Source organism: Numenius arquata, chromosome 11 (assembly GCF_964106895.1).
Source record: "Numenius arquata chromosome 11, bNumArq3.hap1.1, whole genome shotgun sequence".
NCBI classification, from domain to species: Eukaryota; Metazoa; Chordata; class Aves; order Charadriiformes; family Scolopacidae; genus Numenius; species Numenius arquata.
Genome location: NC_133586.1, coordinates 14062762 through 14075703, shown reverse-complemented (window position 1 = coordinate 14075703; position 12942 = coordinate 14062762).

Genomic DNA, 12942 nt, shown 5'->3' with positions numbered 1-12942 from the left:
TGCCGAGCAGCCATCTGCAAATCGTAGTGCAATAGTCCTCACACCTTCTCTTTTATTGCTATATATTAAAATTACTAGCGCCAGCAACACTTTGTAAAGCAAGAAATGCACTGCTATCTCTGAAGTCTTTCTTTTTTTGATCTACCTTAAAATCTGACCACTTAAAAGCAAAAAAAAAAAAAAAAAAAAAAAAAAAAAAAGCCAATATTGGTACTTTGAAATCTGAATTTTTTTTTTAGAGAAGTTGTGGTTAGAAATGCCAAAACAAAGTTTGACCAAGAGGTCATTCTGTCATCGCTGGGCAAATGGGAAAGCAGGAAAGCTGCTCTGTGGTGTGGGTGCTCATCATAGCAATCAGGGGTTTTTTTAATGGTTAAAGGTGTGTGTGATACGGCGGAAAGCAGCTGGTGGAATGTCTTGCTTTTTGTGTTCATTTTCACTAGCTGGCCTTTGTGAAAGGCTTCATCACAGAAATGGAACCTTAGCACAGGTCTGGGGCTGCAAGCATAGTGGCATCAGCATGATTCGTTTCCCACTTCTGCCACTTTAGAGCCTTTCTTCTTGCTATTAGCAAACTCACAAACCCCAACAACTGCCAAAACCCTTGAGGCAGATGAAAGGAAGTGGATCCATTTTCTGTAAACCAGCTCCGTGACATTTTATGAAGCGCCTTTTAACAGATCCAACACTAGGAATATTTTCATCTCTTCAGCTCAAGAATACCTTTTGAAGGCCAGCGGGGTCTGTAAGTGGGACAGGGATTAATGTAATCCCTTCCCCTGCCCCATCTAGAACCTCTCCTGGAGGGAGCCTTATCTGCTCCCATCCTCTGCTGTCAGCCCGACCCCCTTGCTCGCTGCACAGGTTCAGAACAGCTTCAGTTTTTCCCCAAGGATTACATTTTTCTGTTACAATCAACACACCAGAAGGTCTGCAAGAGTAACATAGAGATTTATGCTCTTGTTTTGGAAAAATAATGTGTTATGATAAATCTTCTTTACTTAAAGAGTGGCATATAATTCAACAGAAACTTTTATACTTACTTTCAAACCTTTACATTGATAACTTTTGTTTCTATGACTACCACATAGTGGTATTCTGCGTTATTCCTCTGTACTGGTGGTTCGCAGGGCAGAGAATGAAGACATTTGTGATCCCTTCAGTTATACATCAGCTGCAGCTATTAAAACTCAAGGAAGACCATCAGTTAGTTTATAAAGCCATAGACGATGCTGCTGTCTTATCCCCATCTCCAAACAGACAGGTTATAGTGGTAACCAAGTGTATAGGCTTTTTACACGTTATAAATAATGTACAACCCTGGGCTTTGGACATAACTGTTTTCCTTAGAATGTCTTTTTCCTGGACTGCCTCTTCTTCTGCCTTTGCTTCAGATAAAGGAAAAAAAGGGGACTTTCTAGAGATCTCAGTATAGTTCTTACAGTGCGTTTATTTTTCTTCATTTATAGAAGCCGAATAAAAAACCTTGATATATATATATTTTCTAATACCATATATGAAATCTTAGTCAGCATCTTCACACTTTTCTTGGCAGTGTATATGTGCTTGGAAATGTTTTTGTTTATTCTAATTATAGTATGTACGCTGCCCCTGAGAGTCACTCTGTGGGAAAGGGGCTCCGAAAAACGTATCTCTGCGAGTGCAGTTGGCATTAGGTGGGAAGCTTTGTTGGAAAAGGGAGAAACTGAGTCAGGGCAGTTGTAAGATGGGCCACTCAATTTTACTTCCACAGAAACAACTAGCATGTGAAAAAAGGAGACTGGTTCTAAACACCCAGGAGCAGGTAGAGCAGAGTAAGAAGCCTGGGCAGCCTTTCAGCCACCTTGCTGGCTGCATATTGCCTAGGACTGTCTTCTTAGGAGCTCTGTTCAGAGAAAGATTGAAGATACTCAAATATGTAGTGCAAAAAAAGGCAGACATTTATCATGGAGGGAAATTTCAGATGAAATATGCAGGTTTCAGTGTCGCACCAATGACTGGTACTCTGATTCCCGTCAGTATAGGCAAGGAAAAGGCTGGTGTGCCATCTTCTAACCTTCCTATCAAAATGAGAGTTCAGGAAGACCCTGTCTGAGATCATTGTTTCATTCACCTGTTTGCCTCCCACTCACACCCAGAAGCCACAGGGACCTGTTTAGGACCTCTGTGCCCTACACACTGCACAGACACAGCATGTAAGTATCACTGTCTTTAAAACTTCTCAGCCCAGCTTTCATATTTGAGCACAGCTAACAAGCCAATATGAAAGACAGCACCATTTTTCTATGTCCTCATCTTTTGACTGGTGATTTGGTCATTCTAAAATGGAAAAGCTGTTTCTCCTACAGACTACTCTTATGCAGCAGACTGAATGCAAATAATTTACCTTCATTATTTCTACAAAGACATAAAGGGAATCTGTAGCATCAGAAAGGCTGTACAATACATTCATTCGTCATGGGAAAAAAAACAAAACAACTTCATATTTCTGACCCTTTAGGGTGCATGCATCCAACCACTTCGGGCTGATCTTACTGTCTCCTTCAGGTATCTCAACTTACCCAAGAAACTTATCCAAAATTTCAAGAGGCTACATTGAGATGGTCCATGTTGAGAATGTCAAATGTCAAACACAACTTTGTATTTCATGCAGACCAATACAGCCATGTTTCTGCCTTTATTAGAAATTACTTGCCTTCGAGGGATAAGTTAGAATTAAAGTTCTTGATATTCCTACAGCAAGATTAAATAGATAGGTGTGGGGTTTTTTTCTTTGCATCTCATAAAGAAGTTAAAATCTGTGCAGAGCCTTTTTCAGTAACCCTTGAAATCACATCTGTGACAGTTGAGGAGTAGAGTTCAGTGAAAATTCACCCAGTGAATTAAAAGCATATGTTACAATCTTAAGAGAAAGCGGATGTGTACCTACGTCCATAGCCAAGCAGAGAAATGCTGAGGTGTGTATTTGGAGGTTGATTCTCACCTGTCAGTGGCTGGTAAATCAAAGCAGCACCACCGAGGTCAGAGGCATAAAGGTGTCAGTGACAGCTGAAACTGCACCCACATAACCTGTTAACTGATTTGGATAACGCACAGCCCAAACTCAGAAAAACTCTCTAATTTTTGTATTTGCTTTTTTTCGCTTGATGTTAACTTATCAATACACCTCAAAACCAAAACATACTCAAAGAGCTGCTTTACAGAACAAGGGCAAGGAGCTTCTTAAACTTGGGCCATTTCAGCTTTCTTGGAAGGCAATGAAAATAGCCTTTCCTGGATAGGAGTAACCCCAAATCAGCAACAACCCTTCTGTGATGTTTGATTTCTGTTGTGCAATTTCAAGGAGTGGAGGCTGCTCAGGGAGGCAGGTCCCCAGCCCCATGGGGTAGGTGCAGCCGCTGGGCAGTCTGTTGCCCCAGGGGTGGCTGGGGAACCTCTCCAGAAGAGACTAGGCACCTACAGCCTACTGCAAATGGGCCTTGCCCTGGCCTGAGGGGCCATAGCCATTTCCCAGCCATCCCTCTGCCCATCCCACCCTGCAACCTTTGGGAAGGTGTCTCACTAAGACTTCAGCTTTTCTGAGCTAAACACACCAAACCCCACCATCACCTTCCTGGTGTTTATCTGGGAGGGACAAGTGGGAAGGAATAAGAAAAATAAGGCTGACTCCTCCTCAAATCTGGAATTGCTATCTTATGACAACTGTCTTCATTTAAAACTAAATGGTTGTAATTTTTATGGATATACATCTGTGCTATATTGCTCTCCATTTATGTTCTGTGTTAATACACTCAATCTTGCCCATGTTTGCATTCTGCAAACAGCGTGCTGCCAGAAGGTGTTTTTGATTCTACTCCTGTTTATCCTATTTTGTCTTTAGTATAACAGACTGTTTTATCCACGAATATTCTCAAGTCTACATGAATACTAATGAGTGTTTGTGTTTACTGGGGTCAAATATTTCCTAGAAGCATCGCACTAAACAGATTATATCTAAACGTCCAAGAAACTTCTTTCAGGACCATTCAGATATTGTTTCACTGTTTCTTCCTTCACCAGGGAAACCCCAAGAGCTGAATGATGAACTCTCTCACCACAAAAGCAACCAGAGAGGTGAGCTGAAGTGGGCAGCAGCTCCCTCCTGCCTCCCTCTGCTCTTTTCCCAGTGGGTTGTGATGTGTGACATTGTGTTTCTATGTGGGTACATCCGCTGCACAAATACACTCACTGGTTGGTTCAGCTGGGCAAGGAGTCAAGGCTTGAGTTACCTGTTGCCCCAAATGTACCTGCCCTTGCAGATAGCCGCATGGCAGCCCCAGAGAGATGCTCTTGCTCCCTTGCGCAGCAACTGCCCTTCCTTGGCACAGCTCCATGCCCTCCACCTCTGAATAATGATCTTGTTTCTGAAGTGGAATGTATAATAGGGAAAAGGAGGTGGCCAGAACTCAAATGAAGGAGAAAAAAGAGCAGATGAATCAATTTTGGGATGTTCTTTTGATGCTCTTGCCCTCTATTTCCCCACTCTTCATCCAGGCTCTCTGCAGTTATTTCAGTGTGAGTGCTGCTAGCCACATGGTTAAGATTCAGCTTGCAAAAATGTATGCTTGCAGCAAGGAAGACTTACCCTTTAACCTTTAGCAGCCATTTCCTCTGAAAAGCACAAGTTTCATTTTCGCTTACAGTGAAAAACGTGTGGAGGGGGAAGGGGAAGAGAACCTCATCTCTTTGTAAAACAGCCGAATGGTCCTATTTTCATCTTCTGCACCAAACTTTTCACATAGCTCTTTTTGCATTATGCAGTGTGCCCTCAGGAAAGAGATCTGGCAGCAAAAGCAAATGCAAACTCTCTCGTTAGTCTTGAAAGACCAGTTCTTGAGCATTTGGGGTCAATCCCCTTCAGCAGGTTCATTTTTCTTCATTGCAGTTTCATGAATTTGGCCATAAGCAAAAAGCAGGCTTTAAGGTTGGTTTTTTGTTAAAAAAAAAAAAAAAAAAAGGTGTTCATTAAACAGAACTGAAAATTGCATGCCACGTGGAAAAGTCAGGAAGTTGGAAGCAATTCCACATCCCTGCAATATATCCAAATGTTTACAAATAATGTACCGTAGCACCAGCAGCCAATGGGGCTGTGCTTCCACCTGGGGTAAATTCAGGTAACTGATGCTGGAAATTCTAAAAACAGGTCAAAGAAGAGATATTTTCACTTGAATCTCTTTCACTCAAGTGCCTTTCTGCCTAGAAAATACGCTTTTTTTCCAGGTCTGACATGACTTGAAAGATGGGTAATGACACACCAGAACTATCAGCTTCAGCTCAAGGCAGTGATTTTTGAATTCAGCTCATCTTTCTAATGGGCAAAAATTGTTACCAAGAGAGAAAAGTTTAGTTGCCTGTTTGTTGTAAGTGCAAGAGGAGAACAAAATCCCTGTCCCTGCTGCCTCCTGAGCTCTGCTCTTCCTCCTCAGAGGTTCCCCAAGGCTATGCATTGTGCATGGTGATGGTGCCACATGATGAACTTTCACATCACCCTCATCTTTGCTGCAGCTTTTTGTGTGTAAAGGAAGAGTGGCTTCTAGTTTTGTCAGTCTGCCTTCTCCAGCAACAATCAAAATGGCTTAAATAAACTCTCTTCTTTTCTTCCCGTGGCAAGCTGAAAGCAGACAACTTGCTAAGTACCAAGGCCTGATCCTCTGGCTCAGAAGTATGTGGGCTTGCCAATCCTGCAACCCTACCCAGTCTCGATGCTGCTCAAAGGGCCACTGGGACTGCCCTGCCCCATGGCAGGGTTGTGGCGATGGAGGGTGCCCCGTGTGGAGGTCCTCATCCCTCATGCCCCAGGAGCCCTCCTCCAGCAGCATGGCACCTCCGAGCCATCATCTGCTTTCCCTGGGCTGCCACCTGCTCTGCAATGGCATTTCTGAAGTTTTTGTACGGTTTTAAGACGAGTTGTTAGGTGGCCACCTTCCTGGTGGAATTATTTTCAAATGAAAAGTCCATGATCGTATGAAAAATTTCACTTTCAAACTTTTTGTTCAAACAAGTATTTTCACATTTTCTCATTCTCACCAAACGATGATCCAAAGGGAACCCTTGGTCCCCTGACTGTAAGGACACTGCTTAGTCACCAGCCTCCTGTCACATACACATTTTAGGGACGGCAGTTCTTGTGACCTTTCTCAGTCCCTCTAAGCCCTGCCAGGCCTTTGCTCTTTGTGGGGGTGAGCAGAGATGAGAGCATCCCCTCCCAGCAACAAAGGGTGCTGAAAACAATGCTGTTGCCTGCACCTTTCACAAGGGGTCATTGTACGCCAATATGCATATAACCACAAAATATCAGAAGAAATAAGAAGATATCGCAGTAAGGAAGACCAAGAGGTTTGACTGAAAATAAAAAGGTGACTGGTGAAATAAGAATATGTGAGAAATTCCCTCAATGCATTGTGAACTGAGAGAGTATTCATTCTTGCAATCTTTTTTTTAATAGGAAAATGCAATAGGTTAATTCTCGTATCGAAGTAAACGTGAAAGAGGCAGTGGTATGGGATAAAGGTGTAAAGGAGGGAGGCGGGTGTGTGAGAGCCAGGAGTGCATAATGTATTAGCATCAGCAACGCAGCCTGATGGGTGAAGGCTTTTATACTACCTCTCTATTGATAGGTATTTCAACCAGCAGCAAAAAACTGCTCTTGACACTCATCTGTAGGGAAAAATATCCACGTAGTCTTTGCTGTAGGACCAATTAGCCTGTGAAAGCAGCTGGGGGAGGGGGGAGGCGCGGGATATAAATGCGGGATGCATCCACACTTGATTACTCTAATGAAATGTCCATTGATTCCTATAGATTAATGTGAGAAGAACGGCAGCTGCGGAGTGGCTAACACCTCTAGGTCAGCAGCTCTGTGTGTGTGTGTGGACATGTGTAATGGAGGGGGTAGCGCACAGCCTGACCAAGGTAGACAAGAGAGGGTTCGTCTGGCCGCAGAGGGAGAGGTGGCCGAGGTGCGGGGACATGACAGCCGGCAATGGAGGGAGATCTGCGGGAGGCCACAGCGAGGGGCTGCAGGGACGGCACGGTTCCTCCCTGCCTCGCTCGCCGCTGCTGCCCCTCGCTCCCGTTTGACTTTGCTGTAAGGCAGGCTGAGCTCACAGGTCATCTGTTTTTGTTAGATTAATTTGATTCAGCATGTAGGAATAGAGGGCTGAGCGGGCTAATGGCTCTCTGCAGGTGACATTGGGAATGGTCAGCACTCACATCCTCCTCCCCCATCCCTGTGGCTGAAAAAGAGAAGTGGCGGGCGAGGGGCTGCCTCTGTGCCAGGGCTGCTGGCAGCACCGCACCAACCGGGGCGCCCTGCACCGCAGCCCCCACGCCCGGCACCGCCACACTCCAGTGGTTACTTCACATCTCAAATACAAATCCCTTATCTCTTGCGCCATGTCATGTAGAAGGACTTAATTACGATAAGGGGCGAGGGATTTGCTGAGTGACTGCAGCGCTTGGCACGAGGCTTTTTTTTTTTTATCATGCACAGAATAGAGTTACTGGGGACTCCCCTATAATTGTCATAAAAGATGCACTGTAACCTCTTCTGTGTTAATTCTGGTGTTTTGTCATCAAAGGTGATGTGCAGGGGACAACCTGCCTCCCATGCAAGGGAAACCTGGAGGAGCGACACCACAGTGCAAGATCAGAGCCATAAATTACACTGAGGGAAGAGGCTGATGTGAAAATATGAAGGGGTAAAATATTTAGGCTGGAATTCTAGAAATGAAATTTCAGATAAACCAAAAATATCTCTGAGCCAGATTCTCACTGGGGTGGCATGCAACAGTTATACAGGTTGTCTGGTTCCTCCGGTCATGATAGAGGAAAATCTGGTTCTGTTAGTTATTACTGAGGAAGAGGAGTCTTGTAGCTGTATTACATTGCGAGGAGAGTGTGATGTCTTCAATTAAGACCGCAAAATAGTTAGAAACGTTGTGTCTGTTATTTCAGTTGTTCTCAACGCGCTCTTCACTGAATCATTGTAGTACTTAGGAATTCAATGTCAGCCAAAAATTTAAGAAACAGTGTTCCTTATCAATATGTACAAATGGGGTCAGGCAATTGCAGAGCCATACAGCACTGCAAAGATCAGGGTCCCTGGGACAGGTAGGATTTGATTGCTGGGTATTAAAGTTCCTGCTGTATTTTACCGACTCTGGGGGAAAGGTGGATCCTGACTCTAAATCATGGCTTTGAGCAACCTGCTGCTATTTTGGCAGCAATTATGTCAAATGCCCAAAACTGATGCAAAGAGATCATCTCTTCTCTGATAAACGTGCATTTATGCAAACACGGGCAGAAAATGTTCAGTCTGGTACCATGCAGAGGTTTCTCCAAGGCAAGCTCTGCCCCAGCCACACCACAGGCTCTCCCAGCTCCCAGTGGGTGCTGCTGCCGCTTCTTCCCGAAGGCTGTCAAGCTCTCTCAGCCGGGCCCAGCCCTGCCAGCACCAGGACTTCAGCTGAGCCTGGGCAATACCTGGCACCTCCAGCTGTAGGACTTAGTCCTGCCTTCGGGAAATCAAGTGACAAAACTTTTCATCACCATCTGCAGAGCATAATTTATCCCCAAAAGCACAAATAAATGTAAACACGTGGTGTGCAGGTTACAGTATTGCCATAAGACTGCTCTGTAATCACTTACACCGAGCAAATCCTGCTTCTCCTTGGCGGATGCACAAACCCCAGTGGGCCAGTGACCGGGGATGTGGCAGTGGCCAGAATGTCCCCAGCTGCCTGCCTGGCAAAGGGCATGGCGGGTGGGCATGAGGGACTCAGCCTCGGTCTGCAGCACTGACATTCACGGCTGCAGCCAGACCTCCCCGAAAATGCTGCCACCTGCTTTGATTGCTGTAAACCACTGGCTTTTAGTTGAAAGTTTTCATTTCTGTCTGTTCATGAGCGTGCTTATCAATGATTCCTCTTCTTGGGTCAAGATTTTTATTTCTGTTTTACTAGTACTTTAATCTTATACTTTCTCCTGCAGCAACACCTAGCTTCTCCCGGATAAATAACTGTATCGGAGCAAAGATTGTGTCCTGCCACTCTTTTCCCCCTTTTCCAGAACAGCAGGACAGCGTGCTGTCGGTGTGGATGCAGTATGTATAAGGAATTAAAATGCAGTGCCCAGTTCGGTGTGTCCGCTCCGGCGCATGGGGTGCCTGCCTGTGTGCAGGCGTCCGTAGCAGCAGCCGGGGCACCGGCAGCAGCGGCACAGGCTGTCCCTTTAAGCATGGCTGGTGTATTTTTAGAAAGCATAAATAGGCTGCATTCTCCCACTTGCTCACTATCCAAGACATAAAAAGGAAGGGCTTTCTGCTTTCTTCAAGTCTCCTTCCCCTGCTGGCACCATATAAGTCTGTCTTTTAAGCAGTACAGGTCCACAGCTCTTTTTTTTTATTGAGAAGCTGCAGAACTCTAACCGGTGGTTCAATAAATTGTATTACATCCCCTTCGTACTGAATGCCCTACAAGCTTTGGCTTTCCATGTGTAATTGCAAGCTGTTATTAGCCCAGAGCTTTGTCCGTTACTGTGCCACACTATTGCTGAGCGGTCAATTTTTTTCCCCTGCCATTTCCTTTGCTCACACCATGCTGACCACGTTGGCCAGGGGCTGCCCGAGGTTTATAGTGCAGCATTGATTTTTCTTTTCTCTCAATACTGACAGAATCATAGATCCAAGGCAAATAAAGAAATGCATTCTGTGGTGATGAAATGTCTTTCGTTCAGCCTGGATTGAATCAAAGGCCATCACAGAAATGTTCTACTCTAAAATGCTAGTGAAGCTTAAGGCATTGTTGGAAAATGAATTTTCCATTTTCTTAGCTGTAATTTGGATTCTCAAATCACTGTGCTAAAAATAATCAGATAAAATTGAATATAGACTACAAACCTATGTAAAATGTTATTTGTTAGGTTTTGCAAGCTGCTGCAGCTGATACGAAAGGAATCTGGCAATAGATCAGAAAAGTAATTGCTTAGGTGGATTTCTAGTAAGTATGTTGCGTTACTCTGAATACCAAGGTATAAGATTACTGCTCTATAATTCATACAAACCATGGTAAATAACCAAACCATTAAGATACATTTTGCATATCTACTGGAGGGAGATATTTCTAGTAAAAACATGATCATCTTATATCACCTGCATCTCAATGATGAATATTTTTGCTCTTTGTTTGGGGATGTCGAAGGCATTTTTTAGGTGGGGGAATGTTATTGTCCCTGTTACACAAGTGGAGAAAGAGAAGCAAAAACAGTCTGTGGGGACAGAGTAAAGTCACACAGTGAATCTCTGGCAGGGCCTGGCAGAGAACTTTGATCCTCAGAAGCTTATCTCCATTTTCAATGCAAAATAAAAGTAGCCATGATTTTCATGATGTACGTGGGAAGGGGTCGCTCCATATGAAACTCTCATCACTACAGGCTGTTAGAAACCAGCCCCAATCTGCGTGGCTGGCTGCACTGGCACAGGACTTCAGCTGTCCATAGAAAGGTAGCACCTTTACTAATTTTTACAGAAATGTCGTTTCTCATAACACAGAGTCAGATTAGTAACTCAGACCTGTCATCTTGGAAAACAGAAGACAGAGCCATATGTTAAAGATTTCCCCATATTCTGGGGGTTTCTTTCTTTTTTTTTTTTTCTTTTTTTCCTCTGTGTTATCATGACTCATGACTTAACGCTTGGTGTATGTGGCCATTAGAAATTTAACCGAACGTGACATCCATCGAGGACATCAATACTTTCTTCCTTGAAAACACAAGTAAATTGTGCAGAAAGACTGAGCAGAGGATCCTTGTGCCCTCTCCTTCGCAGGACATGGTGCAGTTCTGTCTGTGGCCTTGCAAAGGTGAAGTCCCAACTTCTATAGGGTTCCAGGGTAAATGTCACCTTATCCAGCAATCCAAAATGTCCTCTGACTCCACACCTCAGGGAGATCCCACACGTTTTAGTGAGAAGCTAACAAACAATCAAAAAAAAGATAGGGAAAAGGTACCCAGAGGATAGAAAGAGTGGAATATTTATAAATGAAAATAACAGATGGATTCAGCAAAGCTAAAACTACAAATTGAAAAAATAAATGTATTTGAATGTAGCCCTTGGGCAACATTGCATTAATTCCCTAGCTTTGGACTGTCCTTTTTCTCCTTTCTTAATGACTACATGTCCGACATCAATATGCACTGTTTACAGCTATTTCTTCAACATTACATTCCTGGCAATGCATAAATGGTCTTTACACTGCATAAAAAATCAGATTATTTTTCTTCACTGATGATCCAAAAAAAATTCTTTAAAAAAAATTTTAAAACTTTTGGGGTCAAATTCAGTGTCTTATTCAACCTGAAATGCTTCTGAAATTTTTTTTTTTTTAATCAAAAGAGCACTATGAAACTCAGTTAAAATAGAAAGTCTGTCAAATTTTAAAATTCTTCCTCCATCCCAAATTGTGTAGGAATTTTCCCTACAAAATTTCTCAAAAGGTTACAGTGTGACTGAATCTGCATTATTCAGTGTAAAAGACTTTGTTGTAGAAAGTGCTATGTGGCTTTCGTTGGTAATTTTTAAGAACGCTCCACAGTGGAAACAAAATCAGGGTTAGCTCCCTCCCATTTGTCTTCCCAATTTGATTCTCCCCTGAGGTTCAGAAGCACTTGAGAAAACCATTACTTTCTCTTCCTCCCTCTTTGTCCCACTCCAGCCTGGTGGTGTTCAGTAGTATGTAGAGTATAGCACAGAAAGCTCTGCAAACTGGCTCGAATCCTGGAAATCCTGGATCTAATTATCCTCTATATTGGACCTACAGTGATTTTCAAGTCTTGTACCTGCCGTGGATCTCATTATACAGGCATCGTAACCGTTCCCTTTTACCTAAACCTCTTTCAGACCAATTAACTCAGATCTTTTACTTGCTGGTGTTCCTGATGCAGATAAAGGGTAGACCTCAGCAGTAACCAGAATGAGGCTATTTACATGTGGTGAAACCTTCAAAATCGACTTGCCGGGGCTTTTGACAGCAGCAGATTTGGGTTGAGATTTAAATTCAGATGCAGGGCTTGTATTTGGACAATATCTCTGTTAGGAGTTGGACCAGATAAGAAATGGAGGTTTCCAAGTGTTGGTAAAAGGTCCACCAAGGAGGCCAAGTGACACTCAGCAAAGGTACTGTGTGTGAGTGCGGTTGTACAAGGCAGTGACAAAATTAAGATGTGTGTAAAGCTAGGAACACTGCTGCCTTTCTGTCTCTTGCTTTATGGATCTGCAGCATCGCTTATGGCTAAAATCCAGCCATTGCTCTGTATGGGCTACGGTCAGGAATCTCCACTCTAAATCCCAAGAAGGGGAAAGCGAGGAGAATCTACAAACAGGATTAGTGTCAGGGAATGCAGGCGTGATGAATACTTCCACATATTACCAAATTGTATATAATAGCCTAAGTATGTAGGAAATCATTGTTAGGGAAAAAAGCTGTTAATTGGATCATATATGAAATGTGATGTCTTCTTAATGTCTCAGCTGGTGAAGAAGCGGTTGTTGTCTGGTGCATGATCTCTGTGTTTTTATCAAATGCCCATACTAGCAGCAGCTATGATAATTAATTTTCAAGGGGGATGGGAAAGAGCTATGCTTGCAGTCCCAAATGGACATCTTTTCTCTGATCCACTAGGTTCACAGCTTTAAGTGTAACAAGCAAGAATGGTTGAACAAGCAAAGAGCAAAGAAACTAGAGTGGCATCAAAATGCAAAGCAGCTCTGTCATACTCAGCAGTTCAGTGGGGAAGCGCTGTTCTGCACTCCTTCCTCTGCTCACCAAGGAGCAGCTTCTGGTTTAAAATGAAAAAAAAAAGGCAAAAATAAGTTAAAATTTGCCTGGCAGTAAGAAAAGAATATTA